The sequence below is a fragment of the Diprion similis genome, chromosome 13 (genome assembly GCF_021155765.1).
Source record: "Diprion similis isolate iyDipSimi1 chromosome 13, iyDipSimi1.1, whole genome shotgun sequence".
NCBI classification, from domain to species: Eukaryota; Metazoa; Arthropoda; class Insecta; order Hymenoptera; family Diprionidae; genus Diprion; species Diprion similis.
In genome coordinates, this window is record NC_060117.1 from 2379608 (window position 1) to 2400000 (window position 20393).

General features: G+C 40.2%; 1 long non-coding RNA gene across 1 annotated transcript in view; it reads left to right on the forward strand.

The window, feature by feature from the left end:
* The window catches only part of LOC124413931, a 65443-nt gene that overhangs the window by 19594 nt on the left and 25456 nt on the right, over positions 1-20393 (forward strand). The window contains exon 3 of the long non-coding RNA XR_006929907.1: positions 9911-9955. This is a non-coding gene — a long non-coding RNA (uncharacterized LOC124413931). The remainder of the gene's footprint in view (positions 1-9910; positions 9956-20393) is intronic.

Here is a 20393-nt window from a genome sequence, read left to right on the forward strand (position 1 = left end):
GAATTTAAGCATTAATTACATCGATGATCGCGATGATTAATGACGAGTGATAAGAACCAGGAAAATGTGGAAACTTTCAACGTCTCGAACCTCTCGTGAGGTCTGAAAATTTTTTGACATATATTCTCTTCTTAAATACGATGGGAATGTTTTTTTTTTTTTACATATTTTTGTCGTGAGTTAGGATTGAGAGATTTGTTTGATAAAAAAAAAAAAAAAAAAAAAAAAAGAAACGAAATGCTTGGATCTAATTTTTTGATCAATGTGACTTTTTTTTTTTTTTTGCTCAACACTTTGAGACGTGTTCGGATCGAATTTGAGGATAAGAATCGATCCGAGAATCGTGTTTCTATTAGACGTACAAACGTACTTGGTCAATTGTCTGTTTCGACTATAAAAACGTTGAGGAGAATTATCGAGTGGGTGAAAAAGTTTCTTACTTGCAGAAATTGTGTGTTAATACGCGTAACTTGTGAAAAGAAAAAAGTCTTAGTGAGGTGTTTGAACGTCGAGAAATTAACGATGGTGAGACAATTAAACTCGCGATATTGAGTAGACGTAAAATAATAACAAGTTTAAGTTTGAAGAAGCAGAAAAAGTGGCTGCAGATCAAGAAGAAGAAGAAGAACAACAACAACAACAACAACAACAATGAAAAAGAAAATGACGACGCGATGACGATGAGGAGAGATGAGAGCTGACGAGAGTCTCGGCTGGCTCTTTTAGCCTGAAATAAGTGGCGAGAGAGCTAAAGAGAGAGAGAGAGAGAGTGCCAAGTGACACGTCCACAGGTGTCAGTGGACAATGGAGGCGCGGAGGGTGGTTTTCCGATGCTACTGGTGCACTTGGGGTGGTGGTGGTGGTGTGTCGTCTCTCGCGGCGAGAGAGCCAAGGCGCACCCTGTAAGGCGTCAGGAGGAGCTTGCACGGGGTTGTTCCGTGTGTACACCGGGGCCTCTCTCTTAATTTACCTTCCCACCTTCCGTCTTCTCCACCTCCGCTCAAACCTCGAACAAAAGGGCCGAGAACAAACCCGCGAAAAAAAATCCCGAGGATCCACAGTCTTTCAGAAGAAAGAAGAGGAAGAACGCGAGGGCCGAGAGCGAGAGAAAAGCTCTGAAATTTGACATTTCGACAAAAGCGAAACTCGCCTCGAATTTTAACTCCGTTTGCTGATCGCGATTGTTTTTTTTTTTTTTTTTGTTTTTTTTTTGGGGGGGGGGTGGTGGTTAGTTTTATCGACATTTTTTCGAAACTAAGGATTTTTTGATTGGTCGAAAAATATTATTTTCGGAAGTAATGAATATGAGGAAAAAAAATTTAAAGCTGGAATTTAGAATGAAATTGAAAGACGAAGAAATCAAAAAAAAAAAAATTATGTCTAATATTCTACCGTTTTGCAAAAATTTTTCCAAACATCTCAGGAAATATTTCAACACACTTTCGACAATATTTCGAATTATTTAATCACGTGACAGTTGAGTATTTCCAATATTAGTGATTATTTCGAAGAAGTTTAGAAACTTTTTGGAATGCATTCGAGCCAATCGAGGTGCAAAACGGAATGTTTATATTTCAATAAAAAAAGAGGTTCAGGATCCTCTATAGGTTTCCGTTTGCGGGTGGGCTGATGGTGGAAATATTTTGGGGCTGGCTTAGGGGTGGTGTAAGCAAGAGGCAGGGAAGTTTATATACTCGATGGTTGTCAAATATTGAAAGGATCGTCTACTGTTATGCCAACATCCTCAAAGGAGCGACATCCTTCCGGTTCCCGTCGCGTCGTCTGCATAGCAGGCGGCGAACAACGACTCGCATAAGCTATTATTATATATGCACAATTCGTGCAAAACTCTTCGATCATCGCCGATCATCCAATTCGGTTGCACACAAAAGTCATGGATCGACGGAAAGGAAGACGAGATTGAATAATAAAATTGATGCTGGAAATAAAAACAATTTTTTTTTTATTTTTTCCCCCCCTCATCTTCTTATTCTACCAGCGTCAACGCAAATTCGGAGCAGAAGGAAGAGAAAGAAAAAAGGAACGAGATAGAGAAGAGGAAAGAAAAGAAAAGATCGCGGATTCAACGATCTTCGCATAATAAAGACGCGGGGTGCTTGTTTACCCAAAACAGACCGCAGAAAAGGGGGGGGGGGGGGGGGGCGAGGTGGGTGGCTTACTTTTTGGTTCGTTGGTTGGTTGGTTCGCTGGTTTTAAGCGCATTACCACGCTGACCGAAGCACCGAGATGAGCAGATGATCTCTCAGAGATTATCGACCCCTTAAGGATCTATGAGGCAGTCGTACAGTCCGGGAAAAAAATTTACACGAATTAAATAATCACGAAATCAGAATTTAAAAAGTAAATTCAAACTTGAAGGACGTCGATTAAATTGAAAAAAAAAAGAGAAAACAAAAACGAAACAAATTTTTCAATAACCTAATATCCCTGAAATTATAATCAACGTTCGAGGTATCGGAGTTGAAATTTTTGCGTGAGAGATTTTTTTATTCTCTTCAATAATTAATACAAGATTTCGTTTCGATCGAGGTGAAATTTTGCTGACTTATATATCCCGTCTTCTGAAAATTTTTTGCCTTTCCTTAATTTTTTTTTTTTTTTTTTTTTTTCTTTCTTTTTCTTTTGCTTCCCCTTTTTTTGGGGCGACGAATGTTTTCGTCCAGACTGTACGACGAAGGCATGCCTACTTAAAGGCAGTGAACACGAACAGAAAACTTTGTAATTCGAGATGATCGATGCGCCCTTTGGCAGCTGCTCTGCTTCTGGCCCTTTGGCAGCTATCTTTCGTTCTAAGTTACGAGTTCTCCGTTCTTCTCGGAGTGTTTCTGCTACGAGGAGGAATAAAGGAGAAAGAGAAAGAGAGAGAGAGAGAAGAGGCAAGGGGCCAATGTTTTTCCAAGCAGATGTCGAACCCGATAAATGCCCAAATACCCACCGCAGATAGCGCGAGGACAAAAGTCCCGTCCCGTCGCGGAGACAAAAGTCTCAGATAATCGAATCAATTTTAGACGAATCCTCTGCCTGCCCCTCCACCCCCACCCCCGAGGTAACACGACACCAGCGCCATCGGAATAGAAGAAAACCATCCCTCTCGGCTGGAAACGGAAAGAGATGATGAAGGGAAGAAGAATCAGGGATAGGAGAGGAAGCAACAATGGAGAACGTGCTGTCTTCGAGCGAGACACGCTTTTATGATTTTCACGTTGATTCGGGCTTATTTGATCTTTTGTGGAATATCGGGGGTCGATTATTGTGATTGTAATCTGATGTCACCGAAATTTGTGTATTGAGACACGATTCGATCTAATTCATATTTTATAATAATATGAATTACAAGTCTGAGCTGACTCTGGCCTAAGATTCTAGGCGAAACTTGATGTTAATTTAAATTCGATGTCTTAGAAGAAACCTAACCTGAATTCGTAGTCGTAGAAAGAATATAACCTAAATTGGAAGTCATAATAAGAACTTGACCCGAATTCCAAGTCGTAGAAAGAACCTAACCTAAATTGTAATTCGTAATAAAAACCTAACCTAAATTCTAAGTCATAGAAAGAACCTAACCTAAATTGTAATTCGTAACAAAAACCTAACCTAAATTCCAAGTCATAGAAAGAACCTAACCTAAATTGTAATTCGTAACAAAAACCTAACCTAAATTCCAAGTCATAGAAAGAACCTAACCTAAATTGTAATTCGTAATAAAAACCTAACCTGAATTCCAAGTCGTAGCAAAAATCTAACCTAAATTGTGAGTCATAATTAAACCCTTTTAAACCCCTGAAGTAGTCGCTAAATTTTGACTCGAGTATTAAAATCGATGAAAAATAAATTCCGAAACAAAAAACAGACAAGCAATCGAAAAATTGTAGCTCAAAAATTTCGCAGGGCTGTATATAAAACGGGTGGTTTTTCTTAAAGGGTGAAATTCTGCGATAGAGAAAAGTGGCCGAAATCTCGCGTGTCGGTCACACACGACACACACGCATACATTTATACATATATATATATATACGATCCTAAATAATAAAACCGAAAGCGTGCAGGACTATGCGAGGTAGGTATTCCCACCCCCTTGAACCCCCGGGTTTCGTGGGTCGTTGGAAATTCTCTCGGGGCTCGGAAGCGAGCAACAAGTTGATGTCTTATTCCGTCCAAGCGATCGCGTCGCGTCGTGGGGCCAGCGAGAAACGGCGTAAGAAAACACCCCCTATCACCCCGTGAAGGGGAAGGGCTTCTTAGCTATCAACAGGTTTCGCCGCGGCGAAAGCTTTCTTCTTCTTCCTTACCTCCGGCATTTCCCCCCCTGCTTTCCCCCAACCCTGCGGGTATATTGCCCGGAAAATCTTAGGGTGAATCTTGGGGTGAGGGTGGGTTTACCCTCCCGAGTCAGATCAGTGGGGATCTTAACCTGTTGAGGCCCGCCTCGAGATAAAGTGCTTTCTTAGCCGTGACAACGGCCGCGCTTTCGAGGGGTGGAAAACCCCAGAGAAGAAAATCTTTCCCCAACTTCCCACCGAAAATTCTCCCCCAAGTTTCCACCCTCGCACTTTCTTACAACGCTTCTTTGTCGTCGCTTAGGGTGTCTTTCTTTACGTTTATTTTCACACCGTTGCACAAAGGGGTGGTTTTCTTTTTACCACATTTTCTCACTCTCGCGAAACAAGGTCAAGCCTCGAATTCGGAAAATATTTTCTCTTCACCCCTCTCATATCTTATCGTTTTTGTATCCAGTTTTTTTTTTTTTTTTTTTTTTGACCGTTTTTTCTTCATCCCTTCAATTCCCAAAACCCAGACATGAAAAGTGACAAAAAACGGATTAAGCTGAGAAGGAGAAAGAAAGAAAACGAGAGTAGAAAAAAAAAAAAAAAAAAACTCGACGTCTGTTAACGAGGTCGTGTTAATATGTTGAGACTCTGTGTAATCCGCGGGCGGAAAAAAACGTGATATTATTACAACCCGCTTTTTGAAAGAAGGGGAAAAACTTTACCGCAGTATAAACACATGCCTGTATTCTGCAGTGTAAAGAGCGACGTAGACGGGCATAAATTATTCAACGTCGTTAGAACGCGCGAATAATAGAACCTTATACCTACTTCGTTCGTATTTTGTTGCAGCATTTAACGTACTCGTTACAAAAAATCTTTTCCTTTTTTTTTTGTTGCTTTTTTCTGTTCCGGAAAAAGCTGATTTTAAGAATAGAAAACAGTTTTTTATGCCTATTTTCTTTCCCTCGTGCGTCTTCATTGTTGGCGAATAATCTTGTCGCTGAACTTTTTTTTTTTTTTTTTGATGGATGAAATTTTTGATTTTCTCACTTTTTTGGTGTAAATTTTGTTTTGTCTCCGTTTCGGAGAAACGTTGAATATAAAATTTTCTAATCAAGTTCTTGAATTTTTTCTCCCTATTTATCGTCTCGCGTGTTTCAAAATTTTTGATTTTTTCATGATATCGCGTCACTTCATCCCCCTCGACGTAGTAGCGCGATAATAATAAACGGAGTTAATAGCGAAGGAAAATCCTGTAGGATTTTCACGCGACGAAACGGTGAATTTGCAAATCAAGTCGCTTCGCTGAGGGTTAATTAAAATTATACGAGCTGTGCGATCGTAATTCGCGGCCTGTTTGCCGTCTGATTTGACGCTTATAAAACGTCTCTCAACGTCGCGGTGTGTCTTCTCTTGAATGGGGAAAAAGAATAATACGACAAAAAAGCTGCCGTCGTTTCAACCCTCGAATGGGACCGAGAAGGGGAGAAGAAACGACGGGCTCGTCGGGAAGACGGTTCCCGACGACTTATAAGGGACTCGGATATCTCTCCTCCCTCCTTACAGGAAGTTTCCCTAATTTGTCGACTCGGCGAAGACACACTTGTTGAACACCCCCGAAAATCCCTCCCCGGAACTTCCTCAAGATTCTCCGACGGACGTAAGAAACCACTTGTTGCTCCTCCCCCCTCCCCCCTCCCCCCTCCCCCCGCCGCCCCCCTACCGACAAGTCACACTTCGAGACTTCTACAAGGAAACTTTCCCGTCTGGTAAGGAAATATACGGTGAAATTATCAACGATGCGAAAAACTTAATTCTGAAAAGGAACCGATTGCGAAAATTTTCATCGCAAAAAATAAAGACAAAAAAATGATTTTCACTTTTTTTATATTACCGGAAATCGAGTCGATAATTTCGGGTTTAAATTGTGCTGCAAAAATTTTTGAGAACAAGATATTTTTCAGAAATTATTCCACTCGGTATTAAGAAATTTTTGATTATTCGAACCGAGTGATAAATCGTTGAAAACAAAACGGAGTTAAATATCAGTTGCTGGATGCTTCTATCTAACTTTCTTCTTTTTTTTCTATCCCCCCCCCCCCCCCCCCCCCCCCGCCGCCGTTAATCTTCCGATGAATGAGTGTACGTCGAGGTGGAATCTGAGGCCGAAATTCGACACCGATCGCTAGTGGAACAGATCGTAAAACCAGGTCGTATCTAACATGGGGGCGTTACTTGTGAGCAAACAGAGAGCGAGAGAGAAAAAATAGAGGGAGAGTCGGATTTCTGTGAGCAATTTTGAGACAACGTATTAATATAATCGTATAAATATTTTCCCAAGATTGTTTTTCTCCCCCTTTTTTCTATTACTATGTGCAGAAAAAATTAAACTCAAATTTGAAATAGTAAAAAAAATTCATAATTTAGCGTATGAAAAAAATTTTTCACAAAAAACGAGACGCAAGTTTAGTGGATTTCGAAACCGTTTTTAGTTTCTCGATTCTCTTTCCTGACTTTACGCGTTCGATTTTGGACCACTTATAATCTAATCCGGTTCACTTCTAACTCCCCTTCACTCGCGCGTTATAAACACAAAGAAAATATATATATACATGCAGTATAAAAGCATGCATGAATAAATCTTCTACTCGCTTTCTATACAACTTATATGTATAATACAAGTATTGTGTACACGCAGTTTTATATATATGTATACACGCATGCCTAGATTAAGGCGGACAATAATAGACACGTGCCAGAATCTAATCATCGTGCACCCTGCAAGAAGGCTGAGGATTGATTTTACTTCGTTTCGTTTTTCGAATTCTTTACATTTTTCCACCCCTTCTCACTCTTTCTTTCTCTTTTAATTCTTTGATTCCTTCAACCTTCCTTAAATCCTTGAATTCCTTCCTTGAATTTCCAACATCGGAAATTGATTAGAAGATTGAGTTACAGAGTTTATTATATAAATGATAAAAAATAGTATCTTTTTTTCTTTTTTTGTACCGTTTTTAATTTCAACTATCTTACCACCGAGCTTCTCGTCATATTTGATAAAAAAAAAAAAATTTTTTTCGAAAGAGCTCGACGACCGCTAAATCGTTGTTAATTTTACCCTTCTGAAATTCTTTAATGAAATTTCTTTAACCTTTTTTATTGATAATAAATAACGATTTTTCCACGCGTTCTATAATCTTGGACGATATTGGATGATAAAAAAAAAAAAGGGAAAACACGACGAACAGATAAACGGCAAGAAGTAAAGAAAATCAATACCCACATCCGATATTTTCCAACGGCTCGTAGTCGCGTCGCGTCGGTCAGATTCTCGCCCATATATTCAGCCCTTATCTCGATCGTATCAGAGTCATTTTAGTGTGGATATGAGATTACAGCTTTACACGCACGTCTTCCGCCTGTGAATTCCGCGTGCGTATACGTGAGTGTATTTTACGCACACGAGTCCAATAATACGCAGCACGCTTCTGGAACGACAGATGGCAGTTTCGTAGACAAAGAACTATGACGTATGCGATCATACCCCAAAGAGCTCTGCGTATGTGCTTACAAGTTTTCATTACGCACCTTATATATATACGCCACATGGAGGACGTCACCCTTCGCATGGATTCAATCCGGGACGGTGTGAAAAAAAAAAAAAAAAAATCACGACGAAATATCGGTTATTATAATCGATTGTTTTTTAAAAAACACCTTACGGACTTAATTTTAGAATTTTATTGACAAAAATAGAGAAGGAATAAAAGAATTTTTGAAATCAATGTAAAAGATTTTTCCAAATTGAAATAAAATCGTTTTATGCCATCTTTGAAATTATTTTTGTACCTTAATGCTCGTAGGATGTGTTTTTTTTTTTTTTTTTTTTTTTTCCTTCTTTGTTGGAATAATAAATAATCGTTCAACATGACAGGATGAACTTTTTAATATACCACCTTTAAATCTTAGTAATCCTTAGTTCACATTTCGAAAAAATTGTTAAACTTTAGAACTGGTTAAAAAAAATTTTGTTTAAACAATTTCTCGGATTAATTTGAGCAGAGATAGAGAGAGAGAGAGAGTAGAAATTCGGTTCAGGATTATTGTTGTTGCATCGTAACGTTATGTACATGGTATGATAATTTGGGGTTTTCGTTACTTAGGTAGCGGGGCTATACATATAGGGAGATATAGCTTGAAGAGAAGAGAAGCGGGAGAATGGCTTATACATCACAAACTTGAGAACAAAGAGGAGGACGTGAGGTCGCGAAGCGAATCCGCCGCTGGCGTCGGGTAGCGTCGAAACTTTACCTATTTGTTAAGTCTTACTTGCTAAACTGTCTCGGACAGAAGGGGTGGGAGGAGGGGGGGATGAGAAGTAGAAGGAGGGAAAGAGGAAAAGAGAAGAGGGTATCGAACAGCGTTGTCGCGTCTGCAATTTTCCACAAACCTGAGAACTTTTCCTCCCTCTCCCCCCCCCCCCCCCCCCCCCCTTCATCGTGCAATTCCTCCTTTGGCCTATGACCAAAATTCAAAACGCAAAGTGAAACGCAACGATGACTTTGCAAAATTTTACCTCATTGTCACAGCAGCACGTGTGTGTTATATCACATAAAATACGTCTCGAAGCACACCAGAGCGGCTAATGACGCTTGCCAACTTTCGCCAATGCGGGATTTACCAAAGCTTAGACAAAACTATGCGCACCCTTAAAATCATCCCCTTCCTTTAACCAAAGCCCTGCAGGCATGCGGTTCGGTGAAACTAATTTTCGATACCGTTTTTCTCAAGGTGTTTCAAATTTTGATTCCTTCGAAAATTGAGGTTTGAAAAATGTAAGAAACACGTGTTTACCTACTTGGTTTTTTCAAATACGTGTTTATATTCCAAAAATTAATAAAATTTGAAATAAAAATTGGTCAGAATCTAACCTTACCTAACATTGGTCAAAGGTCCAGTTGCTACTGATAAAAAATTGCTAGATTCCAAAAAAAAAAAAAAAAAACTTGCAACTCTTACGTTTTTTGTTTTCGTTAAGAAACCTGAATTTTCGATTGTTTTAAAATTGGTACACCCGGTAGATGTTCGGGTAAAGACGGTTCGCGAATAGGGAAGAACTTTTTCGCATCCTCATGCACGTCGTGGGTACGCGGAAATCGCGAACTTGAGGCGAAGCTGATCCTCGACTTTTGGATGGCGCAAGCGCACGCCTCAGGAAGAGAAGGATAAAGAAGAGGAGGCAGAGAAGGAAAACGATGAGGATGGGGGAGGGGGAGGGAGAGGGAAATTCATTGTGACGACAATATATCGCCTTGGGCCGCCCATTGGCGAAGGTCTCCTATCCTCTCTGTCTTTATCTCTGACTCGTTTCGTCTCTTGATCATCGGGTGAGCGGAGCGGGCAAAAAAGCTCGCAAAAAACTAATACAAAGCACGAAAAACTTCGAAAAACGATCTTAAAAAACAACTGAAAGAATTTTGTTTAGAATTATTATTATTACTTTTTTTTTTCTTTCACTCATAGCCTGAATCCTTATTCAACAATTTTAAAACAACAGACGATTTCTAATTGTAATACTAATTTTCATTCCTTAATTGTTGTTGGTTTTTTTTTTTTTCCAGAGGGCAGATAATCACTGACATTGGCGACGACGACTAGATTAACGCGTGAGTAAAAAGTATTCATTCATGCTTCAAGAAGTTTGTATTTAGGTTTATAGAAAAAAATCGACGGTGATAAGAAGAAAAAAAAAAAAAAAAAAACAAGAAAGGAAGAGAAACCAATTTTTTGTGACTCGTTTCGAACGTTTCGGAACAGAAAGAAATAACGTATGTAGGAGGGAGGGGTGGGCAAAACGGGGTAGAAAGAGCAAAATGGACCACCCTTACAATTTTATAAAAAAAAAAATCTGTTTTTCAAAATATTTTTTTTTTTTTTTTTCCAAATATTATTGAACAATATTTAGAATTTTTGTTAAATTGATATCTGAAAATCATTTTTATGTTCTTTGGTTACAATTGAAAAAAAAAACAACAAAAGATTTAGCGTATTTGAGGCCTCGAAAATTAAATATTTTCTTAAGTATCCCGTTTTGCTCCACCCCCTCTCATCATCATCCCTATAAATTGTCGAAGCTTTGCCCGTCACGTGTCTGGAGATGAAGAAAATATTAATCGATGATATAAAATTCTTTACGCTGATCGAAATTGCGGACGATAACGAGAAGAAAAAAAAAAAAAAAAAAAAAAAAAAAAATGAACAGGGGAAAGAGGGTGGTTATTTGAGAAATCGTTGGGAATAAGAAAAAATTGTGAAAAATGTGGCGATATCGCGTATCTCGGGGGATTCGAAAGCGTCGTTGGCTACGCCACTGCGGATTGGCGACAATGTAGCGCCGCGAGGGTCGCGGGGGGCGTTCTAAGGTACATAATCATGCTTGCTGATTCCTTCCCTAATAAAAGTCTCACTGTCAGCGTCCCGACGGGGTGGTTTTCCCCGTTGTATGCAACCGACGACGTGTGCATCGTCGAGCCTCCTGGCTGCTCCATGCAGTGCAGTGCAGGTATCCGGCCTCGCGGCGCAAAAGGAGGGGGAGAGGCGTCTGCAGGGGGTGGATGAGGGGGTGGAAAACAGGTCAGAAAATTCATCGCGACGCTGCATCTGCACGGTTGCAGTTTTTTAATCCTCCGATGCACGCCAAGAATCTATCAACCACCCGACGACTCCACCTTCTGTGCATCGAATCTCACCCCCACCCCCTACGCGACTCTACATTTTCCCCTGGTCTCGGATCTAAAGTCTTCCGCAAGCTTTCGTAGATATAATGCATCTGGATCGAGGAGTATGTAAACCGTGAAACGAACCTCCAGTGATTCTTGAGTGGATTCTATGCATGTCGGGAAAGAAAGAAATTGAATTCGAGATTCGTCGGGGATGAAGTGCAAGACGCAGGCGTTTTTGTATCGTCGTTTTTCATTTTTCGTAACGACGAGAGTGAAAATCGTCGTTTCAAACATTTTTCACAATAAATAAATAATCGGAAATTTGAAATTCTGTACAGTTTGGAAAAAAACTTGATATTTATTTCTAGTGACTCGCGAATGAACGTTTTGAAAAATTTTTAAAACTCGTTTTCTCGACAATCTTTGATAAACTGTGATTCGAAAATGTAAGAAGACGGATATTTGATAAGAAAATTCGAAGTGAGGTTAAACTTTAAGCCAAAGTTTTAGAATTTTTTATAATTACCATAAGATACAATCCAGTTCCCAAAAAATCACGAAAAATTAGATTTTGGGATTTTTAAAAATACTGTAACTGAAAAAATGGAAAATGCTAGATACTTGAAAGATATCTTGAACCTTAGCTCAAATTTTGATCAATATTTTTCCTTAACAAACCAAAAAAAAAAAAAAAAACCATCGTTGTTCTGAAAAATTGAATTCCGTTTCAACGTCAAGTTAATCATCGGTTATAAAAATTCTGTGAATCGAAGATGACTCTCTCAAAATTGTGCAACGAATCTCACTCCCCAATGATCAGCGATCACTTCCTGAACCTTGAATAATGAATTCCCGTTCCATAAAGGCCGTCTCAAACGGTGTATCAAAACTGTTTGCGGTGCGCGAGGCGGACGACGTGACGCGGGGTTGAAAGGCAGGGTGAATTAAATTCCGTTAGAAGTACACGGAAGGCGATCAAAGGGCCGCATAATAGAAGGTATCCATCTAGGTCCCCCACCCCCTCGTCACCGAATTTTTATTACCGCTATAAGATCTTCGATTTCACGCTTCCCTGACTCGCGTGTCAAAAGTGTTTCACTTTCTGCGATGCCGGTATCTAATGGGGGATGAAAAATGGTCGAGAGCGGCATATTGGGTCCTCTACGAATTATACATCGGCCCTCCGCATCCGGCCCAATTTCAGGGCCCGTCCAAATTCTCTCTCTCTCTCTCTCTCTCTCTCTCTTTCTCGATGATCTAACGGGACTACAAGAGGATTTCCTTCACTCGCATCAGGCCTCGCGATTATTATTTTTTGGGCCCGCGTTTTGCGGGTGAGAAACAACGGTCCCGCAACATATGTCGAATGATGCTTCACTTTCCCGCATCTAGATCTGTTATTAGGAGAGTAAGAACGATGGGGGTGGGGGGAGGTTTCGCCTTTTGTCGGAGCCCCGAAAACTCACCTCGGACCTTTTCCAACAATCCTCGGCACGTGGGTGGAAGAAAGCCGACATCTGGCGCCCCTCGAGAACCCAACGCTCTAGATCACCGGCTTTAAATGCCCGTGCCAAACGAACACCTTGAGAGTTCTCCTCCTCTTCTTTCACGAGGATTTCCACGATGGGCATCGAAACCTGTCTTTATAACACGAGGAACCCGTAGCAATTCTTCGGCTCTTTAAAACCGGCTACAAGCATTTTTTTGCCTCCCCTCATCTTATTCTTGAGGGCAAGTTGTTGTTGGTGTTTTGTGTCTGAGTGTGTGTTTCGGTTTTTTTTTTTTTGTTTTTTTTTTTCACTCACATTCTATCTCGATGATTCGCTTGTTTATTGGGGTAATCATTTTCTCTTTTGTTGGCTAGTTTTTATTTCATTTTTTTCCTTCCCCGTTCTTTCCTTTTTTTGCATGATCTGTAATTTAGTTTTCATTTCTGTTTTCTTTTTTTCTTTTTTTTTTCTGTGGTGAAGGTAAAAAAGAAAATAACTAGACTCTTACTACGAGTGGAGGAATTTTTATTAACACTGATTTCCACCGATGGAAAAATTATGGAAACGAAATTCGGTGATTAGCATAAATTGTTGAGATATTTGATTATTCCTACTAGATAGAATAGATTCGTTTAGCATTAGAATACTTATTTTAAATCTACTGTAAAAATGAGTTGAGAATCGTTGTTCGTAGTAATAATTCTTATATGTATCTAGATAGAAATGTTTCATATTATATACGACGACTATATCGCAAGAAAACGACAAAAGTTTCAACGGTAGGAACGTATATAATTTACATTAACGCGTTTGTATAGAAAAGTATAAAGTTACATTAGACATTTCGAAGCAATAAAAATTTACGATGCGATCAATGCGGTACATAGATCGTATATATTTTTACCTGATAGTATATGCCATGTATATATGTATATATAGACGATTGTGCACGTAATTTGAAGTCAATTTTGCGTCTTCCTCTTACTCCCGTCATTTCCGAAAGGAAAAATTTTCACGGAAAGTTGACAAATTGGCTCGGTAATTGAGAGAAGCTTGTATATAAACACACAATGGTGTGTACAAGAAGAGCGAAGAATAAGGACAAGAGTGAAAAGATGAGGGAAGAAAAGTGTCGAGTACAATAAGTAGACCCTCCTCCACCCCTTGGATTATCGTCAGGGGGTGAAAAGTGCATCGCGTAGGCGCCCATTAGGGGATAATTGATCGTTTAAATGGGAGGAAGCCCGGCTTGACCGGAAGTCCGACAAGTCTAATGCCAAATTAGAGTGGCAGAGTCGGTGTTGAGGAAAACGAGATTTATAATCCTCGTTTTCTTCGCCTTATTCTTATTCTTTTGTAGGCGTTGGTTGTTATTGCCGTGAAAAGGCTATTCGCCAGCCTCCTTGATCCGTTATTGCCGAGGTCCTAACACCGGCTAAACTACTCCGTTAAACTCCGCCTGTTTGGAAATTAGACCATAATAGAATTTCGGGGATATTCCCGCTGCCATTAGCCTCTGGTTAAAATCGCTAGATAAATAAATCGAGTAGAATATATTAACAATTAAGGATACATGATTTTTCAAATTTCACTGCAACAACGATACCTAGCAGGATAAAAAATAATTTCTTAAAATCTGAACAAATTCAAAGTTTTCTATAACCTCTCCAACCCGATTCAATGAGTTAATAAATTTCTGACTTTAATCAACAGTAGAAATTATTGAAAAACTGATCAATTCCTACCAATCTCCAAATTCAATTCAAAGAAAAAAAAAAAAAAGAAAAAAAAAGTCCCAAAAAGGTTGAATAAAAAAAAAAGTTAGGGAAAAAACAAGGAAACATCTAGTCGGGGCCCGCGTTTACCCTCTCGTACGCCTTCTGGGTCTTATGGGCATTCGAGGGGGGAGAAGGGGGGCGATGAAAGTAGGGGGCAAAGCGAAGTAGGAGCACGAGCCGAGCCGGTGTGGTGCCGGGTGGTGCAGCTGCGGGCGCGTGCGGCGCGGCGCCCCTTGCAGGAGTTTTATTTTACCTTTAGGTGCCTTATGGGGCCTGTTCGGGGGTCCTTCCCCCTCCCCCCTCGCCGCCGCCCCGCTTACGACGCCACCAGGTACCTACTACCCACCTTCCTCCTCCACGAAACGAGCCCCCTTCAAGTTTTTCCCCCCTTCACTGTGTGTGCGCGGACACTTACGACGGCTCCCTACCAGCAGCGTCGATGAACGCGTCATGCTTCACGGGGCCCCATCTGCCCCCCCCCCCCCCCCCCCCCCCCCCTAATAACCAGTGTGTGACGTCAGGTATGACGCCGAGTCGACGCTACTACGCGTAGGTACGATGAAGAAACCGGTGTGTGGTTCGGAGAAGTTCGTGGAACAGGAATATCGAGGAGTATGAAATTTACGATTAGACGGTGTTTCGGGGGGGGGAAATCGGCAGAAGATCGGTTGGCGATCGGTTTGGGAGATCGGGAAGATCGGTTGATCGAATTGTAAACACTGATTTGAATGATTGAGGTAAGGTTGAAAATCGAGGATGGATCTGGTGATCGTTTTGGAGACTGATTAGAGAGATCGTTTAATCGAAAATTGATGGAATGATGTGCTCTGACCGAGTCGTTATGGATCGATGGAAAATTGAGACTGAACAAAATGATTGGTTATGAAGATCGCTAGAAGATGTTGAGAAGTTATTTAGATCGTAAAGATTTTACGCTTCAAGATCGGTTCATACTTTGGAATCGATTAAAAATTTTTTGAGATCTAGAGAGAAGAGTTAATGTAATTTTTAATAATTTTTGGAAATATCCTTTAAAAAAATCGAGAAAAATTATTTATGTGAATATGATATCATCTGAAATCGAGAGAAAAATTTCCAAAAACGTAAGATTGTTGAGGATTGAGAATTGAAAAAGGTTTAGCATAATCACGTGACCATAATTTCTGTAAGAAGTACTGATCGAGTGTTAATTGAAAAAATAACAATTGCTGTAAATAGTGATTAAGAAAAAATGAAACGACGCGTCAGGCTTGATGTAAAAAAAAAAAAAAAAAAAGAAAATACGATAGAATTTTCTGATTAATATTCTAAATCAAGGAGAGCGATGACATGAATGTATATTATATAAAAAAAAGCGAAACAGACTTTGCACAGGCTCGGGAAGTGAGGGAGGTAAAAAGGAATGAGAAGACGGTTAACAGGATGTTTGCTATCTCGCGCCGACCGTTGCGGTCTGGGCCGAACCCCCTAGCTGTGTAACCGGTCGTCTTAATCTTGAAGAAGATCTTGCCTTGCATGGTGCGACGATTAGATCGGTTTCTGGTCGAAAGAAACGGCGACTTTTTAAGTGGAGAATTCCAGATAAGAATAACCCTGCTTTTTTTCTTTACCCATATGGGGTGGGGGTAGGGTTGGGGGTGGTTGAAGTGCGATAACGATATAAATTTTTTGAAATCGGCGATCTGAGAGATGAGTGAGGGGTAAAAAATAGTTTGGGAGGGGGGGGGAGAAAAAAAAATTTACCAGCGTCGAGGTAATCTTCTGGGCGTCGTCGTCGAGGCGCTGGAAGAGGAGGCGGTGAGGGCAATTTATGTTTCTCGTCGTTATCCGGGAGGCGTATTTTATATCTCGTAAATTAATATGCAGTCACTCGCGTTGCTATATAACCGAGTACCGTCGTTATTTCAACACTTGGAGAAACGGCGTGCGAGTCTGCATATGCGCGCCTATATATATATATATATATATATATATATATATATATATATATATATATATATATATATATATATATATATATATATGTTATAACATTACGCGTAATACTAATTCTTTATCGTAAAGTAGCATGCGAGAGAGAAAGAGAGAGAGAGGAAGAGAGACAGAGATGGAATTCTTTTAGAAGATACGGAGGAAGAGCGAGAGGCCGCTAATTACGGGGGCGGTGCAGACAGAAACCGCCGGAATACGAATTTGTGTGCGTGTGTGTGTGTGTGCGACGATACCGCCTCACCGATACCTTGACCCAAAAACAAAACGAACAAAATAAAATACGAAATCGCTCTGTCCGCAAACTTGAAGGCTCCACACGTTAGGAAGTTTTCGGATCTCGGAGAACAGATTTTATTGCTATTGTTATTGTTGTTATTATTATTATTAATATTAATATTTTTTACTTAATTGCAATATAAAACAGTGATCGATTTTCAAAAAATTAGGTATATACCTCGGGCAAAAGAAGAAATTTGAAAATAGTGTTACAAAAATTAATGACGTTATCTGCATTTTGGTTTCTTATAGACATGCACTGATGAATTGATATTTTAAAAGAGGTTTTATGTTTTTAGAGTAACGAAATTAAGACTTGTTAATTACTTCTTCGGGACTTTAAAAAGAATTGATGAAATACAAAATTTATTATACGATTGGAGTAATCAATTTTCACTGTGTAATGGAAATAACTGAATTTAATATTAAATACGTTTATAAAAAAAGAAAAAAATAACGAAGAAATACGAATATTGAATAATCCAACCTCAAACATTAAAAATGTTGAATATTTTTCATGAAAATCGTCTGAAAACTGGAGTTTCGGGTAGACTTTTGATCGGAATTTTTATCGTAACGATATTCTGTTGAAACAGATCCATGAAGAATCTGTGAAATAAATTCTTGAAACCCAGCCTAATAAACTTAAACCTCGAACATGAAAATATGGCCGCAACTCGATTTAACGTAACCTAAAATTCGAAAATCATCGAATAAAAAGCGTCGACCGTGTTGGATGAAAAAGTTGAGGAACCTAACCTAATCTAACCTCAAAGGTGAAAATATGGCTGCAAGCCCATCTGACCTAACCTAATAATCGAAAATCATTAAATAGAAAGCGTCCACCGCTTTGGATGCGAGAATTGCGGAACCACCACCAAAAATTGTCGAAACCTAACCTAATCTAACCTCAAAGGTAAATATATGTCTGCAAGTCCATCTCCCCTAACCTAAAATTGTAAAATCATTGAATGAAAAAGCGTCGACGGCGATGGATGAAAAAATTGAAGAACCAGCGTCGCTCGTCGATATCGCGAGAAGGGACTGTAGAACGTGTGGTACGCAGGGTAGGCATTAGGTGGAGAAAAGGGGGCCCCCTTGCCTCGTGACGAGGCGAGCGGAGTCGATGCGAAGCGTCGCGGCGGCACACGTCACGGAACATCTGCCGGTAGCGCGTGCCCCCTTTCTTTTCCCCTTAAGTAGGGAGCATCGTGAGGGGGCTGAGGGTAGCTAGCTCGCCGCGTCGCGTCGCATAGGTGAAACGCCTAGGAGGGCGCAGCCATAGCGCGTGAGACAAAGACGCGGGCACCTATGACGTACGCGAGGGCCCTGCAGCTGCCGGCTATGACGTGATCCTGGGTCTTGCGCCCCTCTTTCGATTCCCTTTCGATTTCTGGCTCGCTTTATGCCTCGGGCCCCGAACGGGGGACGGCGCGCGCCGTCTATGAAAGAAAGAATTAGCCGCTGCAGCCGAGGGGCCCCGTGCCCCTCCCCCCTCACCCTTAGAGATGGATTTATGGGGGGTGAACCGCGTCTGACGAGCTCCGGGAAAACCCGCTTAGCAAATCTCGAGGCGAGTCGAGCCGACCAAAAACAAGAATCACTATATCCTAACCTCAATCTTGGCATCGACTTACGGACCGCAGGTGTCGCTTTGGCTTCGATAAATTCAGGTGGTTGTTTACAATCTCGTGATCTTGAAGACGGTTGTTTTTTAACGTCGATTCTGATCAATTGGGAACAGTTTTTGACAGGCTCGACGGTTTTCTAAGTTCACGGAATTCAACGACTTAACCTAGAAACTAATCTCGATACAACTGCATGGTATTCTGAACTGGTTTCTTAGGATTTTGAAGAGATCTTACAGGATTGGTTAGCGGAAGATTGATACTTTTTAAACTTGTTTATAATATGGACTTGTTTATAATTTTCAAGCCTGCAAAATATTTGAACTAAAAATAACTCGAACCTGAATATCTTGAAGATAGAATTTTTAACATCGATTCGGATTGACGAAATTCAACACGATACTTAACCTATCTAAGCTGATCTTGAAACAACTTCAGACAATTCCAAACATGTTTCCAAGCATTTGAAAACTCTCTTCAGATGATTCGAAATTGATTGTTTATGATCTTTTCGACAATCGGTTATAACGAAAAGAATATTTGAACTGTTCAAGATACTCTAAAGATACTCTAAAGATACTCTAAAGATATTCGATCGTGATCTTAACGAGTTTTGTACAACGTCGCGATAGGAAATTGAGAAACTCGCATAGCCTGAAAATAAAGCAAGGAATCTAACCACCCTTCGAAAGGGTGGTTGTAAAAAAGGGATGGAGAAAGGCTCTAATGAAATCCGGCCGTCCGACTTAGCCTGAAAAAGCCGTCTAAGCCGATGGTGATGTACCTGAACGAAGCCAAACCTGCAGGGTGGCAAGGCCATTTTGCATACCAACCCTTGCTCGTGCTGCAGAAGAAGATGACGAGAATTTTAATGGGATCCGGATCCAACCGGAACTGCAGCCTGCAGCATGCAGCCTGTCGTGCAGAGTTTCAGGGACGCCTTTTCCCGCTTCGGTTTCGACTCCTGCAGAAACCACCCCGGATAGGCAGGTCAAATTCAACCCCAATAGACGCGCGGCACGCGCGATTTCGACAGACTCGAGGGCGCCCAACTTGAGGAGCGACTTAAGTCTGACAGATGATTCGAAATTATTGAAAATTTTATTTTAACAAAATGATACTGATTTCAAAAGTCTCAAAAAAAGGAAAGAAAAGAAAAAGTATTACCTTAAGAGCTTCGGTCGAGTCATTCGATTCCGAAAATTCAGTTTGGTTTGATGAAAATTTGTGGAATTCATTTATTTCATTCGCAAGATATTACCTTCGATCAAAAATTTGTTACGTTTCAAAATTAACTTCACTAACAAAAAATCAGAGTTTCGTCATTTTATCACAAAGGGTTGTGCAATTTTTTCAAATTCCGTTACACACTCTCGTCCTTCAACCGATGAAGTGTGTGCCATCTGTTCTACGAAAAACTGTTAAATTTAATCGAAGTAATTGACGAAGTGCTTTCACGATTGTTTTTCAAAATTTAATTACATTAATTTCATTTTTCAAATCGTCGCAAAAACTTCATGTAAGCTTTTATTGAGATGAATTCAATAATGATAATTTTTTTATCTTCACCTCGTTTACCAAAATATTATCGAAAAACAGAGACTACGCGAATAATTATCGCAAGGATGATAAGGAAATATTTTTTTTTCTCACCTTAGCGAGTTGAAATTTTTTACGGACAGATGCAGCGTGTCCAAGACTTGGAAAGAGTCGACGCTAAGGCATACCTGGAGATTTTCGTTTGAATAGGAAAGTTTATCCGACGGTCATTTTGAATATTGAAAGACGAGAGGCGTCCACACAGAGCGTGAAACCCTTGCAATTTCCGATTGGCGCATCTGTCCCTGTGTGTTACACGGTGAAAAAGGGTTTTCGAAAATACAGATGTTTCGATTCTCGATGCGCGAGCCGCACCTTATGCAGCCTGCATTATAACCCGAATATGAAAACTGAGAGAAGCAGGAAAAAAGAAGAAGGCCAAGCTAGCAAAGAGAGAATAGAAAAGGGGAAAAGGAGACCAGCCCTTTCGAGTGGAACAAAATTTTCAATTTCTTCTTTCAAACCCCGGGACGCAAAGAAATCGGGAAAATTCAAACTCTCAAGATCTTTCCGAGAACCGCAAGGGTTACTTCAATATTTCATCGGAGAGGTAAAATGCCACAACACCAGACACACACGAATACATTTTTAAACAGACATGAGATACTCTGTGTGTAAT